The following is a 15,576-nucleotide window of genomic DNA, read 5'->3' as shown; positions in this document are numbered from 1 at the left end:
ATCAAGAAAAAAACCTTACAGGGAATTTGAGTAAGGGCACCTTATGAGGGCGTAACAGTTGGGGCTCACATCCAAAAGGCAAAGCGGATTGAACATGTTTCATTGCCAATGGTGGTTATAGTGACTGGGAAAATTAGATATAAGACACAGATATTATCCATTGTATTGAAGGGACGGTTCTGTGCCCGGCTAGCTCAGTCGGTAGAGCATGAGACTCTTAATCTCAGGGTCGTGGGTTCGAGCCCCACGTTGGGCGTCTGTTTTGGGAAAAAAATTTCCAATTAGGGATGCCTTCATTCGGAAAACATTTGAGTACATCCAGCAACAGATTGTACTTTTTTCGTGTATGTAGCACTGCTGTGCTGCGTTGTATAAAGGTGCTTAAATTAAAGAAAAATAATCAAAATATGAAACATGGAGAACGCAGGCATTGATCCTCGTTATTTCTCGCACAGTAAGCAAGCGCTCTAGTATTTCAGCTAATTGCCTTATGATAACGAAGGGGAAAAACAGTTTCGGGAAAACTACATGCAGGGATTAAACAAAGTCTTGCATTTTGTGCCAAGACTCTTGGACACAGAAGCTGTTAATCAATCGTCCAAAACCGTCAAAGCCTTAAACTTAACAAGGCCAGTTAGCTCAGCTGGTTAGAGCATGGTGCTAATAACGCCAAGGTCGCGGGTTCGACCCCCGTACTGGCCACAGCTCATTTAATGTGTTTTGACAGGACTTACGCATTAGAGACAAGGCAACTGCTATTCCTGATTGACGGATTTGCTTGCGTCCAGGATTTTTACATCGTGCACATGACAGGCTTTGGACATGCTAGCTCTGATGTGCTATGTATTAATCAAATGCTTCACTAAGAAAAACTAATCAAAGATAAAAAGGAACCGTGGAGAATGCGGGCATCGATCCCGCTACCTCTCGCATGCTAAGCGAGCGCTCTACCATTTGAGCTAATTCCCCTGTGACAAGAAAACATGCAAGAAATTTTGGGAAGACTATAAACAGGGATCAAACGGACTCATGCATTGGATTTTGGCATGTCGAAAAAAGCCAAGGTGCCTTTTTTTTACATTCGGCACCATCAAGAAAAAAACCTTACAGGGAATTTGAGTAAGGGCACCTTATGAGGGCGTAAACAGTTGGGGCTCACATCCAAAAGGCAAAGGGATTGAACATGTTTCATTGCCAATGGTGGTTATAGTGACGGGAAAATTAGATATAAGACACAGATATTATCCATTGTATTGAAGGGAAGGTTCTGTGCCCGGCTAGCTCAGTCGGTAGAGCATGAGACTCTTAATCTCAGGGTCGTGGGTTCGAGCCCCACGTTGGGCGTCTGTTTTGGGAAAAAAATTTTCCAATTAGGGATGCCTTCATTCGGAAAACATTTGAGTACATCCAGCAACAGATTGTACTTTTTTCGTGTATGTAGCACTGCTGTGCTGCGTTGTATAAAGGTGCTTAATTAAAGAAAAATAATCAAAATATGAAACATGGAGAACGCAGGCATTGATCCCCGTTATTTCTCGCACAGTAAGCAAGCGCTCTAGTATTTCAGCTAATTGCCTTATGATAACGAAGGGGAAAAACAGTTTCGGGAAAACTACATGCAGGGATTAAACAAAGTCTTGCATTTTGTGCCAAGACTCTTGGACACAGAAGCTGTTAATCAATCGTCCAAAAGCGTCAAAGCCTTAATCTTAACAAGGCCGGTTAGCTCAGCTGGTTAGAGCGTGGTGCTAATAACGCCAAGGTCGCGGGTTCGACCCCCGTACTGGCCACAACTCATTTAATGTGTTTTGACAGGACTTACGCATTAGAGACAAGGCAACTGCTATTCCTGATTGACGGATTTGCTTGCGTCCAGGATTTTTACATCGTGCACATGACAGGCTTTGGACATGCTAGCTCTGATGTGCTATGTATTAATCAAATGCTTCACTAAGAAAAACTAATCAAAGATAAAAAGGAACCGTGGAGAATGCGGGCATCGATCCCGCTACCTCTCGCATGCTAAGCGAGCGCTCTACCATTTGAGCTAATTCCCCTGTGACAAGAAAACATGCAAGAAATTTTGGGAAGACTATAAACAGGGATCAAACGGACTCATGCATTGGATTTTGGCATGTCGAAAAAAGCCAAGGTGCCTTTTTTTTTACATTCGGCACCATCAAGAAAAAAACCTTACAGGGAATTTGAGTAAGGGCACCTTATGAGGGCGTAAACAGTTGGGGCTCACATCCAAAAGGCAAAGGGATTGAACATGTTTCATTGCCAATGGTGGTTATAGTGACGGGAAAATTAGATATAAGACACAGATATTATCCATTGTATTGAAGGGAAGGTTCTGTGCCCGGCTAGCTCAGTCGGTAGAGCATGAGACTCTTAATCTCAGGGTCGTGGGTTCGAGCCCCACGTTGGGCGTCTGTTTTGGGAAAAAAATTTCCAATTAGGGATGCCTTCATTCGGAAAACATTTGAGTACATCCAGCAACAGATTGTACTTTTTTCGTGTATGTAGCACTGCTGTGCTGCGTTGTATAAAGGTGCTTAAATTAAAGAAAAATAATCAAAATATGAAACATGGAGAACGCAGGCATTGATCCCCGTTATTTCTCGCACAGTAAGCAAGCGCTCTAGTATTTCAGCTAATTGCCTTATGATAACGAAGGGGAAAAACAGTTTCGGGAAAACTACATGCAGGGATTAAACAAAGTCTTGCATTTTGTGCCAAGACTCTTGGACACAGAAGCTGTTAATCAATCGTCCAAAAGCGTCAAAGCCTTAAACTTAACAAGGCCGGTTAGCTCAGCTGGTTAGAGCGTGGTGCTAATAACGCCAAGGTCGCGGGTTCGACCCCCGTACTGGCCACAGCTCATTTAATGTGTTTTGACAGGACTTACGCATTAGAGACAAGGCAACTGCTATTCCTGATTGACGGATTTGCTTGCGTCCAGGATTTTTACATCGTGCAGATGAGAGGCTTTGGACATGCTAGCTCTGATGTGCTATGTATTAATCAAATGCTTCACTAAGAAAAACTAATCAAAGATAAAAAGGAACCGTGGAGAATGCGGGCATCGATCCCGCTACCTCTCGCATGCTAAGCGAGCGCTCTACCATTTGAGCTAATTCCCCTGTGACAAGAAAACATGCAAGAAATTTTGGGAAGACTATAAACAGGGATCAAACAGACTCATGCATTGGATTTTGGCATGTCGAAAAAAGCCAAGGTGCCTTTTTTTTTACATTCGGCACCATCAAGAAAAAAACCTTACAGGGAATTTGAGTAAGGGCACCTTATGAGGGCGTAAACAGTTGGGGCTCACATCCAAAAGGCAAAGGGATTGAACATGTTTCATTGCCAATGGTGGTTATAGTGACGGGAAAATTAGATATAAGACACAGATATTATCCATTGTATTGAAGGGAAGGTTCTGTGCCCGGCTAGCTCAGTCGGTAGAGCATGAGACTCTTAATCTCAGGGTCGTGGGTTCGAGCCCCACGTTGGGCGTCTGTTTTGGGAAAAAATTTTCCAATTAGGGATGCCTTCATTCGGAAAACATTTGAGTACATCCAGCAACAGATTGTACTTTTTTCGTGTATGTAGCACTGCTGTGCTGCGTTGTATAAAGGTGCTTAAATTAAAGAAAAATAATCAAAATATGAAACATGGAGAACGCAGGCAATGATCCCTGTTATTTCTCGCACAGTAAGCAAGCGCTCTAGTATTTCAGCTAATTGCCTTATGATAACGAAGGGGAAAAACAGTTTCGGGAAAACTACATGCAGGGATTAAACAAACTCTTGCATTTTGTGCCAAGACTCTTGGACACAGAAGCTGTTAATCAATCGTCCAAAACCGTCAAAGCCTTAAATTTAACAAGGCCGGTTAGCTCAGCTGGTTAGAGCGTGGTGCTAATAACGCCAAGGTCGCGGGTTCGACCCCCGTACTGGCCACAGCTCATTTAATGTGTTTTGACAGGACTTACGCATTAGAGACAAGGCAACTGCTACTCCTGATTGACGGATTTGCTTGCGTCCAGGATTTTTACATCGTGCACATGACAGGCTTTGGACATGCTAGCTCTGATGTGCTATTAATCAAATGCTTCACTAAGAAAAACTAATCAAAGATAAAAAGGAACCGTGGAGAATGCGGGCATCGATCCCGCTACCTCTCGCATGCTAAGCGAGCGCTCTACCATTTGAGCTAATTCCCCTGTGACAAGAAAACATGCAAGAAATTTTGGGAAGACTATAAACAGGGATCAAACGGACTCATGCATTGGATTTTGGCATGTCGAAAAAAGCCAAGGTGCCTTTTTTTTTACATTCGGCACCATCAAGAAAAAAACCTTACAGGGAATTTGAGTAAGGGCACCTTATGAGGGCGTAAACAGTTGGGGCTCACATCCAAAAGGCAAAGGGATTGAACATGTTTCATTGCCAATGGTGGTTATAGTGACGGGAAAATTAGATATAAGACACAGATATTATCCATTGTATTGAAGGGAAGGTTCTGTGCCCGGCTAGCTCAGTCGGTAGAGCATGAGACTCTTAATCTCAGGGTCGTGGGTTCGAGCCCCACGTTGGGCGTCTGTTTTGGGAAAAAAATTTCCAATTAGGGATGCCTTCATTCGGAAAACATTTGAGTACATCCAGCAACAGATTGTACTTTTTTCGTGTATGTAGCACTGCTGTGCTGCGTTGTATAAAGGTGCTTAAATTAAAGAAAAATAATCAAAATATGAAACATGGAGAATGCAGGCATTGATCCCCGTTATTTCTCGCACAGTAAGCAAGCGCTCTAGTATTTCAGCTAATTGCCTTATGATAACGAAGGGGAAAAACAGTTTCGGGAAAACTACATGCAGGGATTAAACAAACTCTTGCATTTTGTGCCAAGACTCTTGGACACAGAAGCTGTTAATCAATCGTCCAAAAGCGTCAAAGCCTTAAACTTAACAAGGCCGGTTAGCTCAGCTGGTTAGAGCGTGGTGCTAATTCCGCCAAGGTCGCGGGTTCGACCCCCGTACTGGCCACAACTCATTTAATGTGTTTTGACAGGACTTACGCATTAGAGACAAGGCAACTGCTATTCCTGATTGACGGATTTGCTTGCGTCCAGGATTTTTACATCGTGCAGATGACAGGCTTTGGACATGCTAGCTCTGATGTGCTATGTATTAATCAAATGCTTCACTAAGAAAAACTAATCAAAGATAAAAAGGAACCGTGGAGAATGCGGGCATCGATCCCGCTACCTCTCGCATGCTAAGCGAGCGCTCTACCATTTGAGCTAATTCCCCTGTGACAAGAAAACATGCAAGAAATTTTGGGAAGACTATAAACAGGGATCAAACGGACTCATGCATTGGATTTTGGCATGTCGAAAAAAGCCAAGGTGCCTTTTTTTTTACATTCGGCACCATCAAGAAAAAAACCTTACAGGGAATTTGAGTAAGGGCACCTTATGAGGGCGTAAACAGTTGGGGCTCACATCCAAAAGGCAAAGGGATTGAACATGTTTCATTGCCAATGGTGGTTATAGTGACGGGAAAATTAGATATAAGACACAGATATTATCCATTGTATTGAAGGGAAGGTTCTGTGCCCGGCTAGCTCAGTCGGTAGAGCATGAGACTCTTAATCTCAGGGTCGTGGGTTCGAGCCCCACGTTGGGCGTCTGTTTTGGGAAAAAATTTCCAATTAGGGATGCCTTCATTCGGAAAACATTTGAGTACATCCAGCAACAGATTGTACTTTTTTCGTGTATGTAGCACTGCTGTGCTGCGTTGTATAAAGGTGCTTAAATTAAAGAAAAATAATCAAAATATGAAACATGGAGAACGCAGGCAATGATCCCCGTTATTTCTCGCACAGTAAGCAAGCGCTCTAGTATTTCAGCTAATTGCCTTATGATAACGAAGGGGAAAAACAGTTTCGGGAAAACTACATGCAGGGATTAAACAAACTCTTGCATTTTGTGCCAAGACTCTTGGACACAGAAGCTGTTAATCAATCGTCCAAAACCGTCAAAGCCTTAAACTTAACAAGGCCGGTTAGCTCAGCTGGTTAGAGCGTGGTGCTAATAACGCCAAGGTCGCGGGTTCGACCCCCGTACTGGCCACAGCTCATTTAATGTGTTTTGACAGGACTTACGCATTAGAGACAAGGCAACTGCTATTCCTGATTGACGGATTTGCTTGCGTCCAGGATTTTTACATCGTGCAAATGAGAGGCTTTGGACATGCTAGCTCTAATGTGCTATGTATTAATCAAATGCTTCACTAAGAAAAACTAATCAAAGATAAAAAGGAACCGTGGAGAATGCGGGCATCGATCCCGCTACCTCTCGCATGCTAAGCGAGCGCTCTACCATTTGAGCTAATTCCCCTGTGACAAGAAAACATGCAAGAAATTTTGGGAAGACTATAAACAGGGATCAAACGGACTCATGCATTGGATTTTGGCATGTCGAAAAAAGCCAAGGTGCCTTTTTTTTTACATTCGGCACCATCAAGAAAAAAACCTTACAGGGAATTTGAGTAAGGGCACCTTATGAGGGCGTAAACAGTTGGGGCTCACATCCAAAAGGCAAAGGGATTGAACATGTTTCATTGCCAATGGTGGTTATAGTGATGGGAAAATTTGATATAAGACACAGATATTATCCATTGTATTGAAGGGAAGGTTCTGTGCCCGGCTAGCTCAGTCGGTAGAGCATGAGACTCTTAATCTAAGGGTCGTGGGTTCGAGACCCACGTTGGGCGTCTGTTTTGGGAAAAAAATTTCCAATTAGGGATGCCTTCATTCGGAAAACATTTGAGTACATCCAGCAACAGATTGTACTTTTTTCGTGTATGTAGCACTGCTGTGCTGCGTTGTATAAAGGTGCTTAAATTAAAGAAAAATAATCAAAATATGAAACATGGAGAATGCAGGCATTGATCCCCGTTATTTCTCGCACAGTAAGCAAGCGCTCTAGTATTTCAGCTAATTGCCTTATGATAATGAAGGGGAAAAACAGTTTCGGGAAAACTACATGCAGGGATTAAACAAACTCTTGCATTTTGTGCCAAGACTCTTGGACACAGAAGCTGTTAATCAATCGTCCAAAAGCGTCAAAGCCTTAATCTTAACAAGGTCGGTTAGCTCAGTTGGTTAGAACGTGGTGCTAATAACGCCAAGGTCGCGGGTTCGACCCCCGTACTGGCCACAACTCATTTAATGTGTTTTGACAGGACTTACGCATTAGAGACAAGGCAACTGCTATTCCTGATTGACGGATTTGCTTATGTCCAGGATTTTTACATTGTGCACATGACAGGCTTTGGACATGGTAGCTCTGATGTGCTATGTATTAATCAAATGCTTCACTAAGAAAAACTAATCAAAGATAAAAAGGAACCGTGGAGAATGCGGGCATCGATCCCGCTACCTCTCGCATGCTAAGCGAACGCTCTACCATTTGAGCTAATTCCCCTGTGACAAGAAAACATGCAAGAAATTTTGGGAAGACTATAAACAGGGATCAAACGGACTCATGCATTGGATTTTGGCATGTCGAAAAAAGCCAAGGTGCCTTTTTTTTTACATTCGGCACCATCAAGAAAAAAACCTTACAGGGAATTTGAGTAAGGGCACCTTATGAGGGCGTAAACAGTTGGGGCTCACATCCAAAAGGCAAAGCGATTGAACATGTTTCATTGCCAATGGTGGTTATAGTGACGGGAAAATTAGATATAAGACACAGATATTATCCATTGTATTGAAGGGAAGGTTCTGTGCCCGGCTAGCTCAGTCGGTAGAGCATGAGACTCTTAATCTCAGGGTCGTGGGTTCGAGCCCCACGTTGGGCGTCTGTTTTGGGAAAAAATTTTCCAATTAGGGATGCCTTCATTCGGAAAACATTTGAGTACATCCAGCAACAGATTGTACTTTTTTCGTGTATGTAGCACTGCTGTGCTGCGTTGTATAAAGGTGCTTAAATTAAAGAAAAATAATCAAAATATGAAACATGGAGAACGCAGGCATTGATCCCCGTTATTTCTCACACAGTAAGCAAGCACTCTAGTATTTCAGCTAATTGCCTTATGATAACGAAGGAGAAAAACAGTTTCGGGAAAACTACATGCAGGGATTAAACAAACTCTTGCATTTTGTGCCAAGACTCTTGGACACAGAAGCTGTTAATCAATCGTCCAAAACCGTCAAAGCCTTAATCTTTTCAAGGCCGGTTAGCTCAGCTGGTTAGAGCGTGGTGCTAATAACGCCAAGGTCGCGGGTTCGACCCCCGTACTGGCCACAACTCATTTAATGTGTTTTGACAGGACTTACGCATTAGAGACAAGGCAACTGCTATTCCTGATTGACGGATTTGCTTGCGTCCAGGATTTTTACATCGTGCAGATGACAGGCTTTGGACATGCTAGCTCTGATGTGCTATGTATTAATCAAATGCTTCACTAAGAAAAACTAATCAAAGATAAAAAGGAACCGTGGAGAATGCGGGCATCGATCCCGCTACCTCTCGCATGCTAAGCGAGCGCTCTACCATTTGAGCTAATTCCCCTGTGACAAGAAAACATGCAAGAAATTTTGGGAAGACTATAAACAGGGATCAAACAGACTCATGCATTGGATTTTGGCATGTCGAAAAAAGCCAAGGTGCCTTTTTTTTTACATTCGGCACCATCAAGAAAAAAACCTTACAGGGAATTTGAGTAAGGGCACCTTATGAGGGCGTAAACAGTTGGGGCTCACATCCAAAAGGCAAAGGGATTGAACATGTTTCATTGCCAATTTTTGTTATAGTGATGGGTAAATTTGATATAAGACACAGATATTATCCATTGTATTGAAGGGAAGGTTCTGTGCCCGGCTAGCTCAGTCGGTAGAGCATGAGACTCTTAATCTCAGGGTCGTGGGTTCGAGCCCCACGTTGGGCGTCTGTTTTGGGAAAAAAATTTCCAATTAGGGATGCCTTCATTCGGAAAACATTTGAGTACATCCAGCAACAGATTGTACTTTTTTCGTGTATGTAGCACTGCTGTGCTGCGTTGTATAAAGGTGCTAAAATTAAAGAAAAATAATCAAAATATGAAACATGGAGAACGCAGGCAATGATCCCCGTTATTTCTCGCACAGTAAGCAAGCGCTCTAGTATTTCAGCTAATTGCCTTATGATAACGAAGGGGAAAAACAGTTTCGGGAAAACTACATGCAGGGATTAAACAAACTCTTGCATTTTGTGCCAAGACTCTTGGACACAGAAGCTGTTAATCAATCGTCCAAAAGCGTCAAAGCCTTAATCTTATCAAGGCCGGTTAGCTCAGCTGGTTAGAGCGTGGTGCTAATAACGCCAAGGTCGCGGGTTCGACCCCCGTACTGGCCACAACTCATTTAATGTGTTTTGACAGGACTTACGCATTAGAGACAAGGCAACTGCTATTCCTGATTGACGGATTTGCTTGCGTCCAGGATTTTTACATCGTGCAGATGACAGGCTTTGGACATGCTAGCTCTGATGTGCTATGTATTAATCAAATGCTTCACTAAGAAAAACTAATCAAAGATAAAAAGGAACCGTGGAGAATGCGGGCATCGATCCCGCTACCTCTCGCATGCTAAGCGAGCGCTCTACCATTTGAGCTAATTCCCCTGTGACAAGAAAACATGCAAGAAATTTTGGGAAGACTATAAACAGGGATCAAACGGACTCATGCATTGGATTTTGGCATGTCGAAAAAAGCCAAGGTGCCTTTTTTTTTACATTCGGCACCATCAAGAAAAAAACCTTACAGGGAATTTGAGTAAGGGCACCTTATGAGGGCGTAAACAGTTGGGGCTCACATCCAAAAGGCAAAGGGATTGAACATGTTTCATTGCCAATGGTGGTTATAGTGACGGGAAAATTAGATATAAGACACAGATATTATCCATTGTATTGAAGGGAAGGTTCTGTGCCCGGCTAGCTCAGTCGGTAGAGCATGAGACTCTTAATCTCAGGGTCGTGGGTTCGAGCCCCACGTTGGGCGTCTGTTTTGGGAAAAAAATTTCCAATTAGGGATGCCTTCATTCGGAAAACATTTGAGTACATCCAGCAACAGATTGTACTTTTTTCGTGTATGTAGCACTGCTGTGCTGCGTTGTATAAAGGTGCTTAAATTAAAGAAAAATAATCAAAATATGAAACATGGAGAACGCAGGCATTGATCCCCGTTATTTCTCGCACAGTAAGCAAGCGCTCTAGTATTTCAGCTAATTGCCTTATGATAATGAAGGGGAAAAACAGTTTCGGGAAAACTACATGCAGGGATTAAACAAACTCTTGCATTTTGTGCCAAGACTCTTGGACACAGAAGCTGTTAATCAATCGTCCAAAAGCGTCAAAGCCTTAATCTTAACAAGGCCGGTTAGCTCAGCTGGTTAGAGCGTGGTGCTAATAACGCCAAGGTCGCGGGTTCGACCCCCGTACTGGCCACAACTCATTTAATGTGTTTTGACAGGACTTACGCATTAGAGACAAGGCAACTGCTATTCCTGATTGACGGATTTGCTTGCGTCCAGGATTTTTACATCGTGCAGATGAGAGGCTTTGGACATGCTAGCTCTGATGTGCTATGTATTAATCAAATGCTTCACTAAGAAAAACTAATCAAAGATAAAAAGGAACCGTGGAGAATGCGGGCATCGATCCCGCTACCTCTCGCATGCTAAGCGAGCGCTCTACCATTTGAGCTAATTCCCCTGTGACAAGAAAACATGCAAGAAATTTTGGGAAGACTATAAACAGGGATCAAACGGACTCATGCATTGGATTTTGGCATGTCGAAAAAAGCCAAGGTGCCTTTTTTTTTACATTCGGCACCATCAAGAAAAAAACCTTACAGGGAATTTGAGTAAGGGCACCTTATGAGGGCGTAAACAGTTGGGGCTCACATCCAAAAGGCAAAGCGATTGAACATGTTTCATTGCCAATGGTGGTTATAGTGACGGGAAAATTAGATATAAGACACAGATATTATCCATTGTATTGAAGGGAAGGTTCTGTGCCCGGCTAGCTCAGTCGGTAGAGCATGAGACTCTTAATCTCAGGGTCGTGGGTTCGAGCCCCACGTTGGGCGTCTGTTTTGGGAAAAAATTTTCCAATTAGGGATGCCTTCATTCGGAAAACATTTGAGTACATCCAGCAACAGATTGTACTTTTTTCGTGTATGTAGCACTGCTGTGCTGCGTTGTATAAAGGTGCTTAAATTAAAGAAAAATAATCAAAATATGAAACATGGAGAACGCAGGCATTGATCCCCGTTATTTCTCGCACAGTAAGCAAGCGCTCTAGTATTTCAGCTAATTGCCTTATGATAACGAAGGGGAAAAACAGTTTCGGGAAAACTACATGCAGGGATTAAACAAACTCTTGCATTTTGTGCCAAGACTCTTGGACACAGAAGCTGTTAATCAATCGTCCAAAACCGTCAAAGCCTTAAACTTAACAAGGCCGGTTAGCTCAGCTGGTTAGAGCGTGGTGCTAATAACGCCAAGGTCGCGGGTTCGACCCCCGTACTGGCCACAACTCATTTAATGTGTTTTGACAGGACTTACGCATTAGAGACAAGGCAACTGCTATTCCTGATTGACGGATTTGCTTACGTCCAGGATTTTTACATTGTGCACATGACAGGCTTTGGACATGGTAGCTCTGATGTGCTATGTATTAATCAAATGCTTCACTAAGAAAAACTAATCAAAGATAAAAAGGAACCGTGGAGAATGCGGGCATCGATCCCGCTACCTCTCGCATGCTAAGCGAGCGCTCTACCATTTGAGCTAATTCCCCCTGTGACAAGAAAACATGCAAGAAATTTTGGGAAGACTATAAACAGGGATCAAACGGACTCATGCATTGGATTTTGGCATGTCGAAAAAAGCCAAGGTGCCTTTTTTTTTTACATTCGGCACCATCAAGAAAAAAACCTTACAGGGAATTTGAGTAAGGGCACCTTATGAGGGCGTAAACAGTTGGGGCTCACATCCAAAAGGCAAAGGGATTGAACATGTTTCATTGCCAATGGTGGTTATAGTGACGGGAAAATTAGATATAAGACACAGATATTATCCATTGTATTGAAGGGAAGGTTCTGTGCCCGGCCAGCTCAGTCGGTAGCGCCTGAGACTCTTAATCTCAGGGTCGTGGGTTCGTGCCCCACGTTGGGCATCTGTTTTGGGAAAAAAAATTCCAATTAGGGATGCCGTCATTCGGAAATGGCGTCAAAGCCATTTAATGTGTTTTGACAGGACTTACGCATTAGAGACAAGGCAACTGCTATTCCTGATTGACGGATTTGCTTGCGTCCAGGATTTTTACATCGTGCAGATGACAGGCTTTGGACATGCTAGCTCTGATGTGCTATGTATTAATCAAATGCTTCACTAAGAAAAACTAATCAAAGATAAAAAGGAACCGTGGAGAATGCGGGCATCGATCCCGCTACCTCTCGCATGCTAAGCGAGCGCTCTACCATTTGAGCTAATTCCCCTGTGACAAGAAAACATGCAAGAAATTTTGGGAAGACTATAAACAGGGATCAAACGGACTCATGCATTGGATTTTGGCATGTCGAAAAAAGCCAAGGTGCCTTTTTTTTTACATTCGGCACCATTAAGAAAAAAACCTTACAGGGAATTTGAGTAAGGGCACCTTATGAGGGCGTAAACAGTTGGGGCTCACATCCAAAAAGGCAAAGGGATTGAACATGTTTCATTGCCAATGGTGGTTATAGTGACGGGAAAATTAGATATAAGACACAGATATTATCCATTGTATTGAAGGGAAGGTTCTGTGCCCGGCTAGCTCAGTCGGTAGAGCATGAGACTCTTAATCTCAGGGTCGTGGGTTCGAGCCCCACGTTGGGCGTCTGTTTTGGGAAAAAAATTTCCAATTAGGGATGCCTTCATTCGGAAAACATTTGAGTACATCCAGCAACAGATTGTACTTTTTTCGTGTATGTAGCACTGCTGTGCTGCGTTGTATAAAGGTGCTTAAATTAAAGAAAAATAATCAAAATATGAAACATGGAGAACGCAGGCATTGATCCCCGTTATTTCTCGCACAGTAAGCAAGCGCTCTAGTATTTCAGCTAATTGCCTTATGATAACGAAGGGGAAAAACAGTTTCGGGAAAACTACATGCAGGGATTAAACAAACTCTTGCATTTTGTGCCAAGACTCTTGGACACAGAAGCTGTTAATCAATCGTCCAAAAGCGTCAAAGCCTTAATCTTAACAAGGCCGGTTAGCTCAGCTGGTTAGAGCGTGGTGCTAATAACGCCAAGGTCGCGGGTTCGACCCCCGTACTGGCCACAACTCATTTAATGTGTTTTGACAGGACTTACGCATTAGAGACAAGGCAACTGCTATTCCTGATTGACGGATTTGCTTGCGTCCAGGATTTTTACATCGTGCAGATGACAGGCTTTGGACATGCTAGCTCTGATGTGCTATGTATTAATCAAATGCTTCACTAAGAAAAACTAATCAAAGATAAAAAGGAACCGTGGAGAATGCGGGCATCGATCCCACTACCTCTCGCATGCTAAGCGAACGCTCTACCATTTGAGCTAATTCCCCTGTGACAAGAAAACATGCAAGAAATTTTGGGAAGACTATAAACAGGGATCAAACGGACTCATGCATTGGATTTTGGCATGTCGAAAAAAGCCAAGGTGCCTTTTTTTTTACATTCGGCACCATCAAGAAAAAAACCTTACAGGGAATTTGAGTAAGGGCACCTTATGAGGGCGTAAACAGTTGGGGCTCACATCCAAAAGGCAAAGGGATTGAACATGTTTCATTGCCAATGGTGGTTATAGTGACGGGTAAATTAGATATAAGACACAGATATTATCCATTGTATTGAAGGGAAGGTTCTGTGCCCGGCTAGCTCAGTCGGTAGAGCATGAGACTCTTAATCTCAGGGTCGTGGGTTCGAGCCCCACGTTGGGCATCTCTTTTGGGAAAAAAATTTCCAATTAGGGATGCCTTCATTCGGAAAACATTTGAGTACATCCAGCAACAGATTGTACTTTTTTTCGTGTATGTAGCACTGCTGTGCTGCGTTGTATAAAGGTGCTTAAATTAAAGAAAAATAATCAAAATATGAAACATGGAGAACGCAGGCATTGATCCCCGTTATTTCTCGCACAGTAAGCAAGCGCTCTAGTATTTCAGCTAATTGCCTTATGATAACGAAGGGGAAAAACAGTTTCGGGAAAACTACATGCAGGGATTAAACAAACTCTTGCATTTTGTGCCAAGACTCTTGGACACAGAAGCTGTTAATCAATCGTCCAAAAGCGTCAAAGCCTTAATCTTAACAAGGCCGGTTAGCTCAGCTGGTTAGAGCGTGGTGCTAATAACGCCAAGGTCGCGGGTTCGACCCCCGTACTGGCCACAACTCATTTAATGTGTTTTGACAGGACTTACGCATTAGAGACAAGGCAACTGCTATTCCTGATTGACGGATTTGCTTGCGTCCAGGATTTTTACATCGTGCACATGACAGGCTTTGGACATGCTAGCTCTGATGTGCTATGTATTAATCAAATGCTTCACTAAGAAAAACTAATCAAAGATAAAAAGGAACCGTGGAGAATGCGGGCATCAATCCCGCTACCTCTCGCATGCTAAGCGAACGCTCTACCATTTGAGCTAATTCCCCTGTTACAAGAAAACATGCAAGAAATTTTGGGAAGACTATAAACAGGGATCAAACGGACTCATGCATTGGATTTTGGCATGTCGAAAAAAGCCAAGGTGCCTTTTTTTTTTACATTCGGCACCATCAAGAAAAAAACCTTACAGGGAATTTGAGTAAGGGCACCTTATGAGGGCGTAAACAGTTGGGGCTCACATCCAAAAGGCAAAGGGATTGAACATGTTTCAATGCCAATGGTGGTTATAGTGACGGGAAAATTAGATATAAGACACAGATATTATCCATTGTATTGAAGGGAAGGTTCTGTGCCCAGCCAGCTCAGTCGGTAGAGCCTAAGACTCTTAATCTCAGGGTCGTGGGTTCGTGCCCCACGTTGGGCATCTGTTTTGGGAAAAAAAATTCCAATTAGGGATGCCGTCATTCGGAAATGGCGTCAAAGCCATTTAATGTCTTTTGACAGGACTTACGCATTAGAGACAAGGCAACTGCTATTCCTGATTGACGGATTTGCTTGCGTCCAGGATTTTTACATCGTGCACATGACAGGCTTTGGACATGCTAGCTCTGATGTGCTATGTATTAATCAAATGCTTCACTAAGAAAAACTAATCAAAGATAAAAAGGAACCGTGGAGAATGCAGGCATCAATCCCGCTACCTCTCGCATGCTAAGCGAACACTCTACCATTTGAGGTAATTCCCCTGTTACAAGAAAACATGCAAGAAATTTTGGGAAGACTATAAACAGGGATCAAACGGACTCATGCATTGGATTTTGGCATGTCGAAAAAAGCCAAGGTGCCTTTTTTTTTACATTCGGCACCATCAAGAAAAAAACCTTACAGGG

At 43.0% G+C, this 15,576-nt stretch overlaps 39 non-coding genes across 39 annotated transcripts; 26 read left to right on the top strand and 13 right to left on the bottom strand.

Moving 5' to 3' along the window:
- Positions 1 to 183: 183 nt before the first annotated feature.
- On the top strand, positions 184 to 256 carry trnak-cuu (transfer RNA lysine (anticodon CUU)). The gene has a single exon. It is a non-coding gene; the product is annotated as a tRNA-Lys (tRNA).
- Positions 257 to 628: 372 nt separating this feature from the next.
- Positions 629 to 702, top strand: trnai-aau (transfer RNA isoleucine (anticodon AAU)). The gene has a single exon. It is a non-coding gene; the product is annotated as a tRNA-Ile (tRNA).
- Positions 703 to 896: 194 nt separating this feature from the next.
- On the bottom strand, positions 897 to 969 carry trnaa-agc (transfer RNA alanine (anticodon AGC)). The gene has a single exon. It is a non-coding gene; the product is annotated as a tRNA-Ala (tRNA).
- A 302-nt stretch (positions 970 to 1,271) lies between these two features.
- trnak-cuu (transfer RNA lysine (anticodon CUU)) lies at positions 1,272 to 1,344 on the top strand. The gene has a single exon. It is a non-coding gene; the product is annotated as a tRNA-Lys (tRNA).
- A 372-nt stretch (positions 1,345 to 1,716) lies between these two features.
- trnai-aau (transfer RNA isoleucine (anticodon AAU)) lies at positions 1,717 to 1,790 on the top strand. Its single transcript has one exon. It is a non-coding gene; the product is annotated as a tRNA-Ile (tRNA).
- Positions 1,791 to 1,984: 194 nt separating this feature from the next.
- trnaa-agc (transfer RNA alanine (anticodon AGC)) lies at positions 1,985 to 2,057 on the bottom strand. The gene has a single exon. It is a non-coding gene; the product is annotated as a tRNA-Ala (tRNA).
- A 303-nt stretch (positions 2,058 to 2,360) lies between these two features.
- Positions 2,361 to 2,433, top strand: trnak-cuu (transfer RNA lysine (anticodon CUU)). The gene has a single exon. It is a non-coding gene; the product is annotated as a tRNA-Lys (tRNA).
- A 372-nt stretch (positions 2,434 to 2,805) lies between these two features.
- Positions 2,806 to 2,879, top strand: trnai-aau (transfer RNA isoleucine (anticodon AAU)). The gene has a single exon. It is a non-coding gene; the product is annotated as a tRNA-Ile (tRNA).
- Positions 2,880 to 3,073: 194 nt separating this feature from the next.
- Positions 3,074 to 3,146, bottom strand: trnaa-agc (transfer RNA alanine (anticodon AGC)). Its single transcript has one exon. It is a non-coding gene; the product is annotated as a tRNA-Ala (tRNA).
- Positions 3,147 to 3,449: 303 nt separating this feature from the next.
- trnak-cuu (transfer RNA lysine (anticodon CUU)) lies at positions 3,450 to 3,522 on the top strand. The gene has a single exon. It is a non-coding gene; the product is annotated as a tRNA-Lys (tRNA).
- A 372-nt stretch (positions 3,523 to 3,894) lies between these two features.
- trnai-aau (transfer RNA isoleucine (anticodon AAU)) lies at positions 3,895 to 3,968 on the top strand. The gene has a single exon. It is a non-coding gene; the product is annotated as a tRNA-Ile (tRNA).
- A 190-nt stretch (positions 3,969 to 4,158) lies between these two features.
- trnaa-agc (transfer RNA alanine (anticodon AGC)) lies at positions 4,159 to 4,231 on the bottom strand. Its single transcript has one exon. It is a non-coding gene; the product is annotated as a tRNA-Ala (tRNA).
- Positions 4,232 to 4,534: 303 nt separating this feature from the next.
- trnak-cuu (transfer RNA lysine (anticodon CUU)) lies at positions 4,535 to 4,607 on the top strand. The gene has a single exon. It is a non-coding gene; the product is annotated as a tRNA-Lys (tRNA).
- A 372-nt stretch (positions 4,608 to 4,979) lies between these two features.
- On the top strand, positions 4,980 to 5,053 carry trnai-aau (transfer RNA isoleucine (anticodon AAU)). Its single transcript has one exon. It is a non-coding gene; the product is annotated as a tRNA-Ile (tRNA).
- Positions 5,054 to 5,247: 194 nt separating this feature from the next.
- Positions 5,248 to 5,320, bottom strand: trnaa-agc (transfer RNA alanine (anticodon AGC)). The gene has a single exon. It is a non-coding gene; the product is annotated as a tRNA-Ala (tRNA).
- Positions 5,321 to 5,623: 303 nt separating this feature from the next.
- Positions 5,624 to 5,696, top strand: trnak-cuu (transfer RNA lysine (anticodon CUU)). The gene has a single exon. It is a non-coding gene; the product is annotated as a tRNA-Lys (tRNA).
- A 371-nt stretch (positions 5,697 to 6,067) lies between these two features.
- On the top strand, positions 6,068 to 6,141 carry trnai-aau (transfer RNA isoleucine (anticodon AAU)). Its single transcript has one exon. It is a non-coding gene; the product is annotated as a tRNA-Ile (tRNA).
- A 194-nt stretch (positions 6,142 to 6,335) lies between these two features.
- On the bottom strand, positions 6,336 to 6,408 carry trnaa-agc (transfer RNA alanine (anticodon AGC)). The gene has a single exon. It is a non-coding gene; the product is annotated as a tRNA-Ala (tRNA).
- A 303-nt stretch (positions 6,409 to 6,711) lies between these two features.
- On the top strand, positions 6,712 to 6,784 carry trnak-cuu (transfer RNA lysine (anticodon CUU)). The gene has a single exon. It is a non-coding gene; the product is annotated as a tRNA-Lys (tRNA).
- A 372-nt stretch (positions 6,785 to 7,156) lies between these two features.
- Positions 7,157 to 7,230, top strand: trnai-aau (transfer RNA isoleucine (anticodon AAU)). Its single transcript has one exon. It is a non-coding gene; the product is annotated as a tRNA-Ile (tRNA).
- A 194-nt stretch (positions 7,231 to 7,424) lies between these two features.
- trnaa-agc (transfer RNA alanine (anticodon AGC)) lies at positions 7,425 to 7,497 on the bottom strand. Its single transcript has one exon. It is a non-coding gene; the product is annotated as a tRNA-Ala (tRNA).
- A 303-nt stretch (positions 7,498 to 7,800) lies between these two features.
- Positions 7,801 to 7,873, top strand: trnak-cuu (transfer RNA lysine (anticodon CUU)). The gene has a single exon. It is a non-coding gene; the product is annotated as a tRNA-Lys (tRNA).
- A 372-nt stretch (positions 7,874 to 8,245) lies between these two features.
- On the top strand, positions 8,246 to 8,319 carry trnai-aau (transfer RNA isoleucine (anticodon AAU)). The gene has a single exon. It is a non-coding gene; the product is annotated as a tRNA-Ile (tRNA).
- Positions 8,320 to 8,513: 194 nt separating this feature from the next.
- On the bottom strand, positions 8,514 to 8,586 carry trnaa-agc (transfer RNA alanine (anticodon AGC)). The gene has a single exon. It is a non-coding gene; the product is annotated as a tRNA-Ala (tRNA).
- Positions 8,587 to 8,889: 303 nt separating this feature from the next.
- On the top strand, positions 8,890 to 8,962 carry trnak-cuu (transfer RNA lysine (anticodon CUU)). Its single transcript has one exon. It is a non-coding gene; the product is annotated as a tRNA-Lys (tRNA).
- Positions 8,963 to 9,334: 372 nt separating this feature from the next.
- On the top strand, positions 9,335 to 9,408 carry trnai-aau (transfer RNA isoleucine (anticodon AAU)). Its single transcript has one exon. It is a non-coding gene; the product is annotated as a tRNA-Ile (tRNA).
- Positions 9,409 to 9,602: 194 nt separating this feature from the next.
- On the bottom strand, positions 9,603 to 9,675 carry trnaa-agc (transfer RNA alanine (anticodon AGC)). Its single transcript has one exon. It is a non-coding gene; the product is annotated as a tRNA-Ala (tRNA).
- Positions 9,676 to 9,978: 303 nt separating this feature from the next.
- trnak-cuu (transfer RNA lysine (anticodon CUU)) lies at positions 9,979 to 10,051 on the top strand. The gene has a single exon. It is a non-coding gene; the product is annotated as a tRNA-Lys (tRNA).
- Positions 10,052 to 10,423: 372 nt separating this feature from the next.
- On the top strand, positions 10,424 to 10,497 carry trnai-aau (transfer RNA isoleucine (anticodon AAU)). The gene has a single exon. It is a non-coding gene; the product is annotated as a tRNA-Ile (tRNA).
- Positions 10,498 to 10,691: 194 nt separating this feature from the next.
- trnaa-agc (transfer RNA alanine (anticodon AGC)) lies at positions 10,692 to 10,764 on the bottom strand. Its single transcript has one exon. It is a non-coding gene; the product is annotated as a tRNA-Ala (tRNA).
- Positions 10,765 to 11,067: 303 nt separating this feature from the next.
- On the top strand, positions 11,068 to 11,140 carry trnak-cuu (transfer RNA lysine (anticodon CUU)). The gene has a single exon. It is a non-coding gene; the product is annotated as a tRNA-Lys (tRNA).
- A 372-nt stretch (positions 11,141 to 11,512) lies between these two features.
- trnai-aau (transfer RNA isoleucine (anticodon AAU)) lies at positions 11,513 to 11,586 on the top strand. The gene has a single exon. It is a non-coding gene; the product is annotated as a tRNA-Ile (tRNA).
- A 194-nt stretch (positions 11,587 to 11,780) lies between these two features.
- Positions 11,781 to 11,853, bottom strand: trnaa-agc (transfer RNA alanine (anticodon AGC)). The gene has a single exon. It is a non-coding gene; the product is annotated as a tRNA-Ala (tRNA).
- A 627-nt stretch (positions 11,854 to 12,480) lies between these two features.
- trnaa-agc (transfer RNA alanine (anticodon AGC)) lies at positions 12,481 to 12,553 on the bottom strand. Its single transcript has one exon. It is a non-coding gene; the product is annotated as a tRNA-Ala (tRNA).
- Positions 12,554 to 12,857: 304 nt separating this feature from the next.
- trnak-cuu (transfer RNA lysine (anticodon CUU)) lies at positions 12,858 to 12,930 on the top strand. The gene has a single exon. It is a non-coding gene; the product is annotated as a tRNA-Lys (tRNA).
- Positions 12,931 to 13,302: 372 nt separating this feature from the next.
- trnai-aau (transfer RNA isoleucine (anticodon AAU)) lies at positions 13,303 to 13,376 on the top strand. The gene has a single exon. It is a non-coding gene; the product is annotated as a tRNA-Ile (tRNA).
- Positions 13,377 to 13,570: 194 nt separating this feature from the next.
- trnaa-agc (transfer RNA alanine (anticodon AGC)) lies at positions 13,571 to 13,643 on the bottom strand. Its single transcript has one exon. It is a non-coding gene; the product is annotated as a tRNA-Ala (tRNA).
- Positions 13,644 to 13,946: 303 nt separating this feature from the next.
- trnak-cuu (transfer RNA lysine (anticodon CUU)) lies at positions 13,947 to 14,019 on the top strand. Its single transcript has one exon. It is a non-coding gene; the product is annotated as a tRNA-Lys (tRNA).
- A 373-nt stretch (positions 14,020 to 14,392) lies between these two features.
- Positions 14,393 to 14,466, top strand: trnai-aau (transfer RNA isoleucine (anticodon AAU)). The gene has a single exon. It is a non-coding gene; the product is annotated as a tRNA-Ile (tRNA).
- Positions 14,467 to 15,576: the final 1,110 nt, after the last annotated feature.

This window comes from Denticeps clupeoides, chromosome 14 (assembly GCF_900700375.1).
Source record: "Denticeps clupeoides chromosome 14, fDenClu1.1, whole genome shotgun sequence".
Classification (NCBI taxonomy): Eukaryota; Metazoa; Chordata; class Actinopteri; order Clupeiformes; family Denticipitidae; genus Denticeps; species Denticeps clupeoides.
Note: the sequence above shows the minus strand (reverse complement) of the source record. Positions and strands in the feature narration are given on the sequence as shown.